The sequence below is a fragment of the Diachasmimorpha longicaudata genome, chromosome 1 (assembly GCF_034640455.1).
Source record: "Diachasmimorpha longicaudata isolate KC_UGA_2023 chromosome 1, iyDiaLong2, whole genome shotgun sequence".
Classification (NCBI taxonomy): domain Eukaryota; kingdom Metazoa; phylum Arthropoda; class Insecta; order Hymenoptera; family Braconidae; genus Diachasmimorpha; species Diachasmimorpha longicaudata.
Genome location: NC_087225.1, coordinates 4,130,386 through 4,149,345, shown reverse-complemented (window position 1 = coordinate 4,149,345; position 18,960 = coordinate 4,130,386).

Below are 18,960 nucleotides of genomic sequence, written 5' to 3'. Positions count from 1 at the left end.
CTTCCTGGCCCAGCGCACTTTCTGTGCGTATAAACAAAAAAAATACTAGCTTTCCTTCGCCCTTTGCAAAAGGAATCACAAAAAGAAAAGCAAAAAGAAAACAGGGTTGCACTCCGGGAGTGCAGGCAGAAGTGAAAACTTGAACTTCTGGCGCGTGGGGCACTTTTTTGGGTGAGCATTTTTAGGTGCGCTCGTGACATGAGAAATTGTACATAAAAGATCAAGTTTATCAAAGCAATGTGGGCACTTTTTAAATGGACATGAAGTATAATAATATCACGTCCCTAGTGAAGTCATCTATCGAGTTTTTTTCTTTTTCTTTTTCGAGCATCATTTGAATTATTCGCATCCATTTTCAAGACGAATCTATAATCCGAAATAAAAATCTAGATTTTTTTAAAGCTATAATCGTAGCATATATATTTTTTCGGGTTTTCCTACTTTTCCGACTTTCCCATAATTTTTAGAGATTTTCCGACCGTCGATTCACGTCCCTAGTGCAATTCTCTACTAAATTGACTATACTTTCGATTTTTCAGGTTTTCCTACTTTTCCGGCTTTCGGATAATTTTTTATTTTCAGCTGAAATGAGCATAGAGTTAATTTTCCTAATTCTCCAAAATTTCGAGATTCTCTGTAATTTTGTAAAAATTTATCAACTTCACACTTTAAATGCAGCGCCCTTTTAAACGCTAGTACCAAACTTGTATTCTTGTAATGTAACTGTTGGTAAAACAGGAAGTTGTCTCCCTAGCCAGAGAAAGAGGCAGCTGATATATACCTATGCGTATACTAATAGTATTGTACACTATTGTAAACACATTGTTACGTGTCCCCCTTCGAAGACTCATTCATTTGTCTATGATCTGAACTTCGTCAGGATCACGAGTGTCTTTGGGATTAACATTAGTCTTTGGTGTCTCTCTTCGGTGCTCTGACGTGTCATCGTAATACTCCTTGTAACTAATAAACCGCCCCAAACATTTCTTAACCTGTGTTATCTTTATTCTTCGCTGGATATAACATTGGTGTCAGAAGTGGAATTAATCAAAACCTACGAGCCTAGAAAATCTCTCTATCCTTCCGGCTCTGTTAACTGGACTTCCTACTTTTGGATTCCTGTTAACAAATCGTTGGAATTATTAAATTTGACGTCAAGCTGTAGAAAATTCGTTTTTTTCCCTTTATTGGTGAGTCACTTTATTTAAATAATTATGTCGGGGAGAGGAAGGGGAAGACGAGCCACCTTGGAAGAGCGTCATGCTCCTTTGGCTCTCCCCTATCGCCGTCATTCACCACTGGATGACGAAATACTCCACCATAATCCGACTTCCCGAGAAATTGAAGATTTGGGCAATTAACTTCGCAATGAATTCGAAAATCAATTACGGGACGCTGTAACTAGTATCAGAGAAGTTATTCGACAAGAGAGAGAGGAAGAACGCCGAACTGGTCGCAATGACATTTTTAATTCATTTAGAAATCTTCCAGGCAATTCAACAACTCATAATATCCATGGACCTCTGTATACCAGGAAATCAGGCAATTCCTATCGTTGTCGAAGTCCACCAGAACCCTACTCCAGAGATCCCAGAAAATTTTACAGCCAATAATAATCAAACTGTTCCTGTCAATCCTCAACAACATCTTTCTGGGGAACTCCCTCATCCAAACGTTCCAAGAATTAGTGCAAGTCAACTTTCATATGTAGTTCAACCTGCAGTGATACCTCAATGCCCTACAATGTTTTCGTCGGCTCTGCAACCGGGTACTTCGAAGGAACCAAACATGTCACAATCTGTTCCAGCAGTCCTAGGCATGACGCTTCAACATGGAACGGAAGCGCCGATTCCTCCTGGTCCTCCCCAGTTTACCCCTGGTCAATCCCAGTACCCTCCAGGGAACCAAGTGTCACCATACCCTCCTCCGAGGAATCCAACAGAAAACACACTAAATTATTTCCCTTCTCACTCTTTTGCTTTTGCCAATTGTAATGACGCTGCACATGCTAACGCTAATCCTTCTCCTCACATCAATAACTTAGCCTTGGACGATCTCCCTGGCTGTGGTCTGCCGTGGAAGTAACCAGGGATGGCTTTATGGCCGACCTAGAGGCGGAGTGGTGATCGCTGAGGACAGAGATTGGGGCGGTCTCTTGGTGGGGTGTCCGGGATGTGGTCAGATTCTGATCCGTACTTGCCATTCCTGGAGTCTTGGGTGGAACCAACCCGGAGGTGGAGGTGCTAGGACCAGCATCTTCTCTCGCTGGAGCCCCTGGTTGTGGGGAAGTCCGGATTGTGGCTCCAGGTCCATCCTGTTGTGGTCTCGGAGGAGTAGCCTCTCCGAAGTCTGGTTGGGTGTAACGAGGAGTGTCCCGCTCTAGCCTCACGCTCACCCCTGACAGCGAGGTCTGTTGGTCATCCTGCCAGACTATCTGTAGGACGTCGAGGGTTGGTGTCTGGGGCATCTCGCCGGGAGATTCCACCATTTCCATCGGGTCGTCGGCAGTATGACTGACCAGATTTTTATCCCCATCCGGGTCTGGGTGGTTAGATGTTTTCCCAACTCGATGAGTCGGAAGAGGACGAGGACGAGGACGACGATGAGCTTGAGGATCCTGAGGAGCTGTTTGAGTCTGCGGGTAGCCCTGGTGTTTGGGTTGAAAGGGCGATGTGGACCTTCTCCGTTGAGGACTATTGTTCGCTCCGTGTGGGGGGATCATCTTCCGGAGCTCCCACTGGTGTGGGTATTGGAGGGACTATATATCGGAGCGTGGGTATATATTTGAGGGGCTGCACACTACATTGCTGGAGGGCTAGCATGAACCCTTTCCTCTTTTTCTCCAGGTCCCACAACTCCAGTAACCAGGGATTTAGAGGTTCCCAGTAGTCCTCAATTCGTGGGGCTTGCTGGGTTGTTGGTATCCTGTCCAGCACGACCCTGGGTTGAACGGTGGTGGTCAATGAGGCCTGGTCCTGGGCTACCTTAGTAGGAGCCACTTCAGGGTGGAGGGTCGCGAGAGGGGCCCAGCCTCGGGTAAATGTCTAGTATCAGCCCCCCCCCCCCTCGTGGAATTTCGTTCTGATTTTTTCAGTGTCAATAGATTTGGACCTCCTGATAACAAATCTGAAAACCATTTTGTGGGGAAACAATTAGTTTCCACATAACGATGGAATTTGTATACCGCTCTCTGCATTACCCAGGGCCACGGCATGGACGTGGCGGTTGATGGCCCCATAAACAACATATGTTGGTATATTTAGAGACAATGGACAATACAAAGAGATAATATAATTGGCATTCACTCACCCAGGCGCAGCTAATCCCTCCAGAGGTAAACATAGGCTTTTACCTTAAACATCTTGTGTTGATAATAAGTGTAATCCTTCACCACTGCTCCTTCTAGCAGCTATTTCACTAAAATAAATAATAGGAAAAGAGCATTTAAATTTGTTTATACTATTATCACCCAAGACGATGGCTGATCTTTATTCCTTTGGTTACGGCTAGCACCTTGAGTTATTGTGCATTCAAACTCCCGTTTGCGGTATAATGTTTGGCCATTATTTCCAAACATTGTGTCACTCTATCCTGGAATGGTACGCTCCTCGTAAACATGAATTCAGATATCGTTGGTAGTGGGCTTCACTTGTGCCGTACCTCTGGAGTTGTCCTTTGAGGTCTCTCCATGATCTCTCAATATTTTGTGTGTGAGCATGTGTCTCAGGATCCACAAAATTGATTGAGTGGTTTACTGTGAAGTGATGAAATCCTTCATCGTTTAGTTTCGAATATGCTTTCCACTAATCCGAGATTATTGTTGTTCCAGGCAAAATCCACTTCCTGATAGCCTCCATAAGAGTTCTGGTTGTCCGATCTTCAACTGTGGTGATAAACAGGGCTTTAGAATCCCTCTCATATGCACCGAACACCCATTGCCCCTCAATAATACGTCCACGGTTGTACTTCCTATGGCCCACTTTGGTCTCATCAATTCCCACTATAGTGTTGGGTCCTCTCAACGTGGTAGTGTGGTCTGGACACCAATCAATCAGAAGTTCTCTTACAAAGTTGGACCAATCGGGGAGCTTCCTGGGTCCTCTGCTGGATTCAACCCCTCTGTCGGGTTTTCTCTTGTGCTCGCTGGTGGATTCTACACGTGAAGCAGACACGTAGAGTTTATCCGATAAGTGAGCCACTCTAGGGTGGAAATGATTAACCTTAATCGGAGGGTATCCAGTGTTGATCAAGTGTTCACTGTATCCAGTGTTGATCAAGTGTTCACTGGAGCCTATATATATAGGAGACCACGAGTAAACCGTGGAGGAAACCTCTACTCTGAATTTAACGAGTTTCGGTTGTTCAATAGGGTTTTAAATTCTGAATCGATGATTCACCCTGATGGAGACCATTGAAGTAAGTGAGTCGGTAGTGAACACGTAAGACTTTCTTCTGGATAATATAGGGTCCTTCGAAGGGAGGAACCAATGTAGCTGAGAAGTGTTTAGCTGCATTGGACAAGGGATGAGAACGTCGCTTGACTAGATCACCATCTTTAAACTCTACGTCATGTCGACGGAGATTATAATAATGTGCCTGTCAATCGGACGATTCTCTCAAGGCGTGGACGAGGCTCTTACAGAGAAACTCCAGCCTCTTCATCCGGGTTACCCACTCCTGGGGTTCGCCTGGGATTATCTCGACCTCTCCTTCGAGTTGACGTCGGAGGGATACTGCCGCCATGAACCATGTTCCGCCGTATGGAAGGCAAAACGGAATTCATGGAGACCCACGTCCCAAGTTCGATGATCTCCATCCATGAAGGCTCGTAACATCATCTTTAGGACGCGATTGACCTTTTCAACGGGATTTGCTTGGGGATGGTATGGTGGGGAGGTTTCGTGTTTTAAGCCCGTGTAGGTCGCTAGAGCTTGAATTTCTCGGTTGACAAATCCGGTTCCGTTATCAATGAACAACACATGAGGTGTTCCCCAGCGGGAGATGATAACTTTTTCAACCTGCTCGCGGATAGCCTTCCCGTTGGCTCGCCGGAGCGGAATAATCGCTACCCACTTCGTAAACAAATCTTGTAACACGAGTACGTAGGAATAGCCGGTTTTACTCGAAGTAATAGAACCGACGATGTCATCTGCTACAGTGGTCCAGGGGCCCTTTTTAACACGTCAAACCATGTGACCCCGTGGCAAGGCACTCTCGACTTTGCAACGTTGACACGTATCACAATGGCTGACAAAGGCGACTACATCTCGAAACATGTTTGGCCAGTAATAGGAGACGCAGAGGCGGTAATAGGTCTTATTAACACCTAAGTGACCCGCTTGGGAAAGCTCATGGCATTCCGAGATAGCCTGCGATCGTAGCTCGCAAGGCAGAACCAACTTCCACGCATCGAGATCAACCATCTCTAGCGTGGCAAAGTCGGAAGGCCGATGCGTATACAGTCGGCCATCCTCGATTTTCCAATCGGGAAAGAAGTCTGGGGCTCGCTTCACGTTGCGGAATTTTCGGGAATACTACGTGTCGGTGGAGATCTTGGCAGTCTTGATGGTTCCGCCACCCTCGCTCTCGTCTTCCGGCGCCCGGGATAATGCATCGGTGACGTGGTGCAGCGCACCTTTCCGGTGTTGAAGTCGTACTCGAGTAGGCCAAGTGCCCAACGAGCAAGCCTACCGGTAGGGTTACGTAAGGTATGTCACCATCGTAAGCTCCACGGTAAGGTCCGTAATTACCGTGAAGGAATAGCCCTCCAAGTAACATCACAATTTGGCAACGGACCAAATGACCGCGAAACATTCTAGTTCCGTAACGATGTATTTCTTTTCCGCGGATGTGAGCGCTCTACTAGCGTAGGCGATAACCCTTTCTTCTCATTCGATCACTTGGGTACTAACGGCACCGAGTCCAACAGTACTAGCGTCAGTCTGTAGGGAGGACAGGCAAACGTTGGAGACGACGTTAGATGCACTTTCAATGCAGAGAACGCGAGAGCCTAGGCCTCTGTCCATTCCCAAGGATGCTTTTTGCGAGTCAGCCGGGTCAGTGGTTCCGCTAAGGTAGCGAACTGAGGAATAAACCTGCGGTACCATGAAGCCATACCGAGGAAGCGCCTTAGCCGTTTTAGATTCCTAGGTTGTGGATATTCTAATACAGGGGCGATTTTATCTGGATCTACCGGCAATCCAGAGCTGTTGACAATGAAACCCAAGTATTTTACCTGGGAACAACAGAATTCGCTCTTGTCACCATTAATTGTAAGACCAGCGGTCTTAATTCGATCTAGACCTTTGCCTAGTAATTCGAGATGTTCCTCGAACGACTCGGATACGATGATGATATCATCGAGATACACGTAGACTTTCGGGTACATATCTTGCCCTATCAATCGGTCCGGCAGACGCTCTAATTTTGCAGGTGCATTAGTTAAGCCGTATGCCATACGGAGGAAATGATAGGAGCCGCGGCCAGAGACCGCGTACGCGGTAATTTGTCTGGAATCGGGAGCCAGAGGGACCTGGAAGTAGGCTTGACTGAGGTCCAGGGTGGTGATTTAGTGGGCCTGGCGTAAGTCATCCAGGATACCGGTCATGTTAGGAATAGGATAAGCGTCCTTCTTCGTGATTGCGTTCACTTTCCGAAAGTCGATACAAAAACGGTATTTCCTGTTAGGTTTTTTAACCAACACGATTGGGTTACACCAATCGCTTTGTGATGGAACGATAATTTCATTTCCTAACATCTCCTGAACCTCTTTCCACATAATTTCCCGCATGGCAGGAGTCGTATGGTAAGGCCGTTGTCGGGTCGGTGAATGCCCGTTCACGTTGATGTGATGGGATGTGAGAGTCGTTACTCCCAATTTGTTATCCGCCTTCGGCAGGGCGGATAAGAATCCCCGAAGATGTTGTTCCTGGGATTTCTTCATGAGCTTTAAGCCGCAACACATGGTGAGTCGTTGGAGCTGATCTACCGGCGTGAATTGGAATCGTTCACTCGGATTATCCCGGTAATACCAAGTTTGATGAAAGAAGTCAATTACGTTCTTTGCTGACACCAGGAAATCCATTCCAATGATGAAATCCTCGGATAACGAAGGCATTATGAAAGCATTGAGAGGAATGTCCCGTCCTTCAAGATTTACTATACAGGGTGCTCTGAGAAACGAGGCAGATGGTGAACAGGTATGTTTTGGGGGTCATTCTGAGTAGAAAAGTCCTTCTCCACTTTTCGCTCGGACGCACCCCTGCAGAGATATGGGGGTGAAAAGAACGGCCAATGGGGCGCGAGCATTGCGTGGCTCTCCGTCCGTGTGCCGCGGATAAGCAGTCTGCGTGCTTGCCCTTCTCCTCGGGCGGACGTTCCATTCCGCTAGTGAGTGAGAGTGAGAGAGAGAGAGGGGGAAAGATATTTCAAGACAATCCGTTCGGGGGAGGGAGGCGCGTTGGGGTGATTAAAAACCGCTTATTATTTACATTAGTATTATTTATTAAAACACAAGATTCTGAAAACCGCCGACATCCCCCTTGGCATTCCGGAGATAATTGTTTAAATGTTCATTATCTCATGATGCAGTAGACCTACCGTATTTTGTCAAAAGATCTTTTTTATTGTAAATTTAATTTACAACAAGAAAGGTCTGTTTGAAACGTAAACAGAAAATCGCCAGGTTTAGCATCAGAACAATCGAGAAAATTCGGGCGACCTTGAGGGCATTGAAATTCGGGGCCAGTTCACGCAGAACAACCTAAAAGCATTCAGTTCGTTACGGAAACTCAATCAGAGCAGTTCTCATCTATAAATTGTGTCTAACGTCCCTATCGAGAAATTAGAATCGGGCGTTTAGATATTTTGTAAGGAACATATAAGTTCATCGGGTTTTTGAGTACATCATCTATTAAAACCTTATTTTGTAAATTTATCGGAGTGTTAGCAATTCAGCGGATTATTATTGAGATACGCAACGTTATAAATTTCAACGGGGAATAGTTTGTATAATCAGGACACAAGGCTCACGCCTAATAAAAGTACATCAGCAATAGGTTTAGTGGACCATTTGTGTTAAAACATTATTTTCTACCACCAATTATCCCACTTCCCCTAAATCCCGGCAAAAAACATAGTCACTCCTCACACAAGGTCTCTTGACAAAATCCTCCACCACAAAAATCAAATCAAATCTTGGCACCACAGCAGCAACGCGGTCTGTCAGGCGGAAGCGGAAATTGTCTTGAGGACGATCCTGTTTAATTTTAGTCTAGAGAGAGTTAGACTAGGTAACATGTCAACATTTACTAAAATCATCCAGGGATCAGCTGATCCCCTCATACTGGATGAATCTTGGAATGCGACAAGATGAAAATACTGTTTAATTTCAGTCTAGAGAGAATTAGACCAGGTAACATGTCAACATTTACTAAAATCATCTAGGTATCAGCTGATCCCCTAATACTGGATGAATCTTGGAATGCGACAAGTTGAAAATACTGTTTAATTTCAGACTAGAGAGAGTTAGACCAGGTAACATGTGGACATTTACTAAAAGAAGTGTAAAATATCTTGCCCATTTTGAAAAAAATGCTTTGAAATCCCCCCAAACACAAAAACAAAAAATGTTTTTGTAAAAAAATGCGCCAAGCATATATTTCGATGTTGTTGGAAAAAAAACCGTCTTGACAAAATGTTGTAAACCCATTTGTTTACAAGATAATTGTCAAAACATCTTTTTTGGTGGAAAAATCAAGACGGCTTTTTTGCCAGGAATCCAATTATAAATGTTAATTATCTCAGGTAAAAAATCGAAAAATCGTCGTCGTTTATTAATTAATCGCGGATTTTTGTTTAAATTTCAAATCCAATTATTAATTATTGTTGTAGACAATTTGATTCTCTGCAACAAATGTCTTGTGACAAAAGGCCGTAAATCCATTTGTTTAGTTAATAATAAAGAAAACGCGTTTAATATTATTTCGACGATTTTAAATATTAATTATGTAATCTAATCATCCCCTCTACCCCCACCCCTCCCAAAGGATTGTATTGAAATTGGGAATGAGTGAGAGAGAAATATCTTTCCCCCTCTCTCTTCCTCTCACTAGTGGGATGGAACGTCCGTCCGTAGAGAAGGGGAAGCACGCACACCGCTTACCCGCGGCACATGGACGTAGAGCCGCGCAGTGCTCGCGCCCCATTGGCCGTTCTTTTCACCCCCATATCTCGTTAGGGGTACGTCCCAGTGAAAAGTGAAAAAGGACTTTTCGGTTCCAAATCACCCCCCAAACATGCCGGTGCACCCCGAACAAAGTCTTATAAATGACCCTGTATATAGTTAGTGAATTTTCGAATAATGGGAAAAATAATATAAAATAAAAAATGGACTGTGAACGGAGTTGGAATTACGGGAATTCTATGTTTAAAGAGGATCAATGCGATGTGACTACTCGACTATACGAAAATACACGGATAAAAAAGAAAAAAAAAGTGTTCGTACGCTGCGATGCTATGACGCAAAGCTGAATACTGGAAAATGTGGAGAAACATGTCGAGTTATATTGTTATGTCCTCCCAGATGTCACTATGAAACAGCGCCTTTATTCGAATTAATAAAAGGAGGCAGGAACGTCTCCCAGCTGAAGCCCGGATGGGCAATCCAACGAAGTCCAATCCAAATGGCAATTGCCAAATCGTCAATGTTAATTGGGTTGAGGGTTTATTGTATCTTTTATGAATAAAACACTGAGTGCTTTGAGAGAGCACGTAAACTATTTATTCACACGATAATATTACAACCTCTGTACTCTATAATTTTAGCTAAATCTGACCTCTAAAAGGCACTCGTCGAAAACAAATACTGAACTAACTATTCAAAACTTCCCTTTCGTGGGTCCTATGACTCCCATTCTTTTTAGATTGCGCGCGCATTCTGTTTCTCCCTTATGTTTTGAGATATTAAAAATAAAAAAGTGGCGCGGCGGGAATGGACAACGTTGTGATGCAGTCAAGTGTTGTCACCCCCATCCACATTCTAGAATTTGAGATGCACGTGTGACCCGCAAAAAATGACGTTCTTGGGTCTAATACAAAAAATACAAAGGAAGATCTGTTGGGATTTGTGCTGGACCATTCTCAAGAAATTTACGTCTGAATTTATGGGTTTATGGCAACGACGGTAAATCCACAGGCGACCAATATTTGTATTAACTCCCTTTGTACGTTGTCATTTTCTGTTGGAATATGAGGAACAAAATAATGGAAGAACACAATAGAATTTTGATAGTCAACTTTAATATATACTGTTTGTACTCAAATTATCAAGAGGACACTGTACACTCTATGAAGTTTTAGAAGAGACTGAAAACTAAACTATTCGTCAGGCCCCGATTCACCTCTACTTGTAGAAGGCAATAAACTTTTCACCCCCTGAATCTCCATTAAGAGATTCCACTTTGACCAGGTCTGGTCACCACATGGTTTTTGGAAAAATCCCCTTTGGAAAAGTGCAGCAATAAAAAGTCCCAACTAAAAGGCTCTGACGACAATTAACCAATAAATATAAAAACTCTGGGATGAGTGAATTTTGTATCTGGGGAAAACCCCAAAATTCAACACACCCCCTCAAAATTTAATCGTTCCGTAATCAAAGTATTATATAGAAAGAATATAACAATATTTCAACTATATCAAAAATTCAAATAATCTAAGTGCCTCTTGACTAATCTCTGGGAGCACATACATATGGTCCAGCATTTGCTGCAACGTATTGGGGAAACCCAGAAAAACCCAATCAGACCATTTCATAATACTTATATATATACATAATTTCACTCAATATTCAGTTGATTCCTCAACTCCACAAATTTTGGTCCAGGCAATGGTTTTGTGAAAATGTCCGCCAACTGTTGTCCTGTAGAAATGTATTCCAATTTAATTTGATTATTACAAATTTGTTCTCTCGAGAAATGATACTTAATATCTATATGTTTGGTTCTTTTATGATTGGTTGGATTATTAGCTATGCTGATACAACCATTATTATCCTCATAAATCACTATGGGCTCATCAATTTTCAATTGAATACTATCTGCTAGTGATTTTAACAACAGAGCTTCTCTGACTGCCTCAAATAGGGCCATGTACTCAGCTTCCGTAGATGAAGCTGCTACTGATAACTGTCTCTTTGTATTCCAACAAATTGTACAGTTTTCAAATAATTTAAATATGTAATTTAAATATTTGTCGTGCTCTTTCTATCATTCTCATCACTAGCCCAGTCTGAATTAGCATACCCAATCATCACATTAACAAACTCATCTCTCTTATAAACCAATTTTAAATCCACTGTGCTTTTTAAATACCTTAGCACCCTTTTGAGGCATTGTTGGATTCCCGTAATAAATTTCAAGACACAGAATTTATATTCAAATAAAAACTGATCTTTATTCGGAATTCACTCAACGTGTAGGTATTGTGACAATATGTATGTGTGTTTTCGAAGAGATTTCTGAAGTTTGAGTAGACTCAGTGCTCTCAATGGAATTCGGGATCTTACTGACTAACTAGAATAATGTTACGGTACTCAGTTCCTTACCTGAGTGCATGAGGAGGAAAAATGGAGGGGATGGGTGGAGACATGGCTATTTTTTGGGGATGCAGATGCTAGCTTTTAGGAAATGGGAAATGGAAATAATTCGTAGTGGCGCCAGGGTTTATGATAGGACTAAGAGTTGGGCCAGACGTAGTTGGGGTATACCCCAAGCAATAAACGAATGGGAAATAGAAATATCAATGTAAAATACAAAGTAAAATATAGGGGTATGCAACAGCATTTCCATAGTTCATCATTATTTTTATTTGTATATCTACTCAAAATATTGATTGATGCACTTAAATCGGGCCTAGTACAGACCATCAGATACATTAGGCACCCAATCAAACTTCTACATGGCAAATCATTATTTGCATCCGAGTTCAATGCCACATAATCTAATCGACTCTCCATAGGAGCAGCCACCGCATTGCACTCCGCCATGTTAAATTTTTCCAAAACTGTTCTGATATAAGAGCTTTGATCTAACGTTATTTGATCATTTTCTCTTTTAATTTTGATTCCCAAATATAATTTTATTTCCTTCCAATCAACCATATCAAATTGATCCATTAAATAGGTTTTGAAATCATTCATAATGTCTAAATGTCCGGTTACAATTACCAGATCATCAACGTGTAATACTAACTAAATATTACTTCTAATATCACCATTATTTAAAATATATATACATGGATCGACTGGTGAATTGGAAAAACCTCTTGTCTTAAGAGCGTGCTCAAAAACTTCATACCAACAGCGAGCCGCCTGTTTCAAACCGTAAAGAGCTTTAGTTAATTTACAAACTTGACCTTTATGACAGTTTATCCCTTCCGGTACCTTCATGTAAATCAATCATTCAAATTTCCGTTCAAGAAAGCCGTTTTCACATCCATATGATGGATTAATAAATTAAATTGATTAGCAAAAGCTATTATCAATCTAAAACTTGTAATTCGGGCTACCGGTGCAAAAGTCTCATTGTAATCAGCAAGATACTGTTGCGAAAATCCTCGCGCAACTAAACGAGCTTTATATTTTGCTACATTTCCGTGTTCATCGGTTTTGATCGCGAAAACCCATTTGCAATGAACTATATTTTTGTCGTTTGGCCTCGAAACCAGTGTCCACTTTTTATTTTTCAGTAATGAATCTAATTCATTTTCAATTGCTTTTTCCCACTCATGTTTATCGTCGCGAAATTTAATTTCATGAAACGTTTTTGGAATTTTATTTAATAGCAGTTGGGCAGATAAAACGCAATATTCTGGCATATTACGGTCGTCGTATGAAATCGGCGCAAGATTTCTTATTCTGTCACTTCTTCTACAGTTGACTTCTGTAGGGGGAATTTCTTCATCGGGTGATAGAGGACACTCTGTACTAACGCCTTCATGTTCGTCCATCAGCTCAACTTGGCTGCGGATCTCCATTGGTGTTTCCACCGTGGTGTTTTCACCACTTTCAAAACCATGAAGTTCTTCCCCAATTGAATGGGTTTTTTCAACTTTATCATTTCTCATAGAGGGTCTCGATTCTATAAAATCGACTTCATCAACTTTGACGTCCCTAACAACAGCAAATTTTCCTTTTTCATAATCCCACACTTTATAGCCATTCGGTACGTATCCAACTAAAATTGCTTTCCATGATCTTTCATCAAATTTTCCTCTAGCAATTTTGATATGGACATAAACAGTCGAACCGAATACTCACATATAATACCACAAGTGCTTCAAAATTATCGAATATTCTATAATTTTGAAGCTCAGGTGGTATTCAGGGGATTATTTTTCCCATCCAAATTTCAGCCAATAGAATTGCACCATTTGTTGATATTTTGTATAGCCTACCTCGAATTTCAGCGATTATTTTTCCCATCCAAATCTTGGCCAATAGGATTGCACCATTCGACGTTATTTTATATAGTCAACACGGTACTTCAGCGGAAATTCTTGGAAATTTCACTGGAAATTTTGCATGTTGCCTATATAAAAAAAAACAAATGATGAAGTAACCCTCAATTGTATCTGACAGATTGGATTTTATTACGGTTACTGGAAAAGTTTAATAGAAAATGAGTAGATTTGGGGATTGTTCTCTGGAGACGATCGATGCAAAAGTGAAGGGAAATGTACCGATCAACACAATCAAGTCGGCAACGTCAGTTTGGAATCAGTTTTCTGCCTTTTGTAAGGTGAGAAATTACGAGTTGAGAGCTGATACAACTGAAGAGGGACTGGCAGCTATTTTGAAAGACTGGGGGTACAATATGAAGAAGTCTGACGGAGATGATTACAAGGAAACGACTGTGAAAATAATGTGGAATAAAACTGCAAAATTACTTCAGGATAAATATTCGACCGATTTCAACGTGAAAATTAATCCTTTTACTGATGCTGTTTTCAAGAGAGCTAGAGGGGCTCATGATGCGAAACGTAAGGCTCTCCAATCCATACCAGAAAAACGCAAGGCAAGTGCAGCAGCTCTGGGAGAGGACGATTGGGATTCAATGATTGACGTCTGGAATGAAGAAACACCTGAAGGATTACAAACAAAATTGTTCATGATCATCTCAGTTGAGTTATCTTGGCGAGGCGGTGAAGCATCGAAGGCTATGATATATCACTTCCGAGAAGAGATGAAAAATGGAGGCGATTCGACAGGTGGAATCGAATACAATCCGATTTTCAGCAAAACTGCGCAGGGTGGCAGCAAGAAGTGTGCCGATAGTAAATGGTTGACTGAGAACATTGAAGTCTCGAGTAGGTGTCCAGTAAGACTTTTTAGGAAGCTCCAGGAGAAAAGAATTGATGGAATAAAGACAGATAGACTCTTTCTTACGCCAAATCCGAGCTGGAAAAATCCAGGTAGTAGTGGCTGGTATAAAGATGTTCCTATAGGCCCCAATATGATCGCGCAGTGGATGAAGGACTCAGCGTCGAAGGCTGGACTTGATGTGGGAACCAAAAAAATGACAAATCATTCAAGTCGTGCGACAGCTGTTTCTAATCTAGCCAAATCAGGGGTTGGAGAACAGCAGATTATCAAAATTACTGGCCATTCAAGTACTCATTCAATTCAGCCTTATCTTCAACTGGATCAGAAGCACCACGAAGCCATTGTAAAGAAGCTACGGAAAAATGAACTCAATGAAGTGAATATGATGAATAATTCCATCTCCCTCCCTCCTCCACTACCACAGCCATCCATCTCTTCTGCAGCCATCACTAATAACACCGACTTGAAGAAAAATTATTCAAATGTTTATAATAATTGTATTTTTTATAGCAACACTCTGAATATGAATTAAATCCCATTTCTATTACTATTGAGTTTGCAAGTCGTTGAAAATTATGTCTCATGGTGCAATTCTATCGGCCAAGATTTGGATGCAAAAAATAATCACATATAATACCACAAGTGGTTCAAAATTATCGAATATTTCCCGATAGATTCGTTGCAAACAAATGAAGGAGTCAAGTTTTTCAGTAGTAATACCCCAAGACCTTCAAAATTATCGGATATTTCCCGAGAGTTTCGTTGCGTAGCAACGAGAGGGATAAGGTTCGCAGGTTAAAAAACCCGAGCCCCAAGCGCGAGGGTTTTTCTGCGAATCTTATCCCGATCGGTGCTACGCAGGGAAACTGGAGGGAAATATCCGATTAATTTTGAAGGTCGAGGGGTATTTAGCTGGATTATTTTTATCATTCCAATTTCAAACAATTAAATGTGTGGCATTTCACGTCATATAGTATGGTTTCTCACTCGTAGTTGTCGCTTCTCCAGCGTATATTGTCTGTCTGCACAAAATGCAGAGAATTGTTTCCAAATTGCGGCTTTTGTCTTCACTGTATTATTATGAACATGATTTTTAATTTTTCGATCAATAATCTGCAATGATTCTCCTCAAAATCTGCTCATGTCGAGGTAAAGTCTTTGAACTTGATTTTTTGTAATGACAGTTTTGGGGTTTGAAACGCGTACAAATTGTTTATCGGATATTTTCATTGCTTAGCAACAAACAGGGAAATATGCGAAAAATATCCGAAGTAAAACTCTCTTACTTGTACCACGTGACGGGAAATGCCACCATTTGATTGGTTGAAATTGGGATGAAAAAAATAATCACATATAATACCACAAGTGGTTCAAAATTATCGAATATTTCCCGATAGATTCGTTGCAAACAAATGAAGGAGTCAAGTTTTTCAGGCTAAAAAATCACGAGTGCGAAGCACGAGTGATTTTTCCTGAAAAACTTGACGACTTCATTTGTATGCAGGGAACCTAGAGGGAAATATTCTATAATTTTGAAGCTCGAGTGGTATTCAGGGGATTATTTTTCCTATCCAAATTTCGGCCAAGAGAATTGTGCCATGACATGAAAAGAGGTTTATTTGGTTAAGTGTCGTTTGTTTACCAAAATATTCAAAAAATTATCGCTGATATTCGAGGTAGGCTATACAAAATATCAACAAATGGTGCAATTCTATTGGCTGAAATTTGGGTGGGAAAAATAATCGCATGTAATACCACAAGAGCTCCGAAATTATCGGATATTTCCCGATAGGTTCGTTGCAAACAAATGAACGTGTCAAGTTTTCCAGTTTAAAAATCACGAGCGCGAAGCGCGAGTGATTTTTCTGGAAAACTTGACGAGCTTATTTGTTTGCAGGGAACCTTGAGGGAAATATCAGATAATTTCGAAGTTCGAGTGGTATTCGGGGGATTATTTTTTGCATCCAAATCTTGGCCGATAGAATTGCACCATGAGACATAATTTTCAACGAATTGCCATTTAATCTGTCAGATACAATTGAGGGTTACTTCAACATTTGTTTTTTTTTATATATATCAACATGCAAAATTTCCAGTGAAATTTCCAAGAATATCCGCTGAAATACCGTGTTGACTATACAAAATAACGTCGAATGGTGCAATCCTGTTGGCCAAGATTTGGATGGGAAAAATAATCTCAAATATTTCAGCTCTGGCATTTTATCATGCCACATTTCAAATGGGGTTTTACTGCACATTAATGCTTTCGTTGGCATTGTATTTATAAGGTAACTAGCAGTAAGAACTGCTTCTCCCCAAAATTCCTTTTCTAAACTCGCCCCAACCACCATTGACCTGGCTTTATCCGTTATGGTTCTCACCATACGTTCAGCCATACCATTTAATTGTGGGGTTCTAGGGACCGTCATGTGATACCTAATACCTCGCGCAGTACAGAAGTCCTTCATTTCAGTCGATAAATATTCTCGCCCGTTGTCACAATATAAATTTACTAATTTTGAATTAAATCTAGCTGCACTTGTAGCAACAAAGTCTTTAAACATATTAAAAACATCTGATTTATATTTAATTAAATAAGTGACATAATAATGAGTGTATTGGTCAATAAATAAAACGAAATAATTTTTCGCGTCAACCGTAGGAGGAGTGACAGGACCCGCAACATCTGTATGAACTATAAATAGCGGTCTTTTAACATGTTCCTTATCCTTTACTTTATTAAACGGTAATCTTGACTGTTTGCCTTTTATACATGCCTCGCAAAGTTTCTCATCTGGCATTATTGGATCTAAAATCGCGATGTCTCGAAACATTCCTTTTGATTTTAATTCTAAAAACTTTTGCTTACCGATATGTCCCAATCGTTCATGCCATAATTGATAATTTGTTTTCCTACTTGCGATATTGGCCGTTCTCGAATTTAATTTAAACCTTACAATAATCAAATTTCTATTTGACTCACCACACATCACCGTCTTACCCTCCTTTGACACCATTTTCATCGAAGATGATGGTGTATCCAGCTACTTGCATCTTTGAGACTGATAACAAATTATTTGTTATCTCAGGGCAGTATAATACGTTCTCTAGTACTCCGGGGATGCCCTGGTCACCTCCAAGTTCCCTTGCTTCATTGCCGTAATGTAATGATTATTTTTAGCAACCGCAATTTTTGCTGGTGTCATTAATTGTTGGAAATTGGTTGCCAGGTCCACCCTATTGGTGATGTGGTCAGTTGCTCCAGAGTCCAGGATAAAAGATATATTATTTATCTTGGATTCCAATAAATGATCTCCTGCCACAAAAGCGAAACTTGAGACTGCATTTGCTTCCCTGGGCTCCTCTGCTTCTGCTGCGTGAGCGGTTGATCCTTTCGGGCCAGTTGGTTTCGGCTTATTGTTTTTCTTGAAGAGGCAATTTGTCATCACATGTCCTCGTTTTCCACAATTATAACATTTTACGAATTTTCGTGGATTTTTCATTTTGTTTTGGTGATTGTTTTGTGGCCTTGAATTGTATGATCTGTCCTTTTGTAATTCGACTTGTAAAACTTTAGAACTTGTGTCCTGAAGTTTCTGACGCCGTTTCGTTTCGAAATCTAATAATTTCGTTTTAATGTCCGCAAGAGTCAATTGATCCGGCGATAACTGTTCAATTGCGGTCACAACATTATCGTAAGTATTAGGTCAAGTCAGTAACATATGGGCCACTTTGTCTTTTTCACTCAAGGTGCCACCAACAGCCAGAAAGTCTTCGAATAACTCGTCTAAATCCGAAAAATGTTTAAGGAGGCTAGTATCACCCCTTAATTTGAACGTGAGCATTCTCTTTCGGATAGCCATCTTCGATGCTAGACTTTTTCGTGCGTAAATCGCATCAAGTCTGCTCATCATTTCTTTGGCTGATTCTTCCGGTTTCGCCAAATGCAATAATGAGTCCGCCAAATGCGCCACGATCACACTTTTTGCAGTATTTTCTGTTTGGGAGGCTGCGTGTCTAGTACCTTCATTACTTTCAATTCCTTCAACAAATACTCTATTCGCGTTCTCCACATCTTATAACGTTCCCCATTGAACGGTTTGATGTATCTAGTCGCCTTCTCCATTTTATTTGTTTATATATATATATATTTTTAAAATGAAATCACTGTATTAATAATTATCACTAAATCACTATATTGATAAGCATCACTAGATCACTCTATTAATGATTATCACTAAATAAGTGATTAAAAAAAAATATTAATAATTTAATAGACAGAAATAAAATGCGTTATTCTGGTCCTATAACCTGTTGGAATATGAGGAACAAAATAATGGAAGAACACAATAGAATTTTAATAGTCAACTTTAATATATACTGTTTGTACTCAAATTATCAAGAGGACACTGTACACTCTATGAAGTTTTCGAAGAGACTGAAAACTAAACTATTCGTCAGGCCCCGATTCACCTCTACTTGTAGAAGGCAATAAATTTTTCACCCCCTGAATCTCCATTAAGAGATTCCACTTTGACCAGGTCTGGTCACCACATGGTTTTTGGAAAAATCCCCTTTGG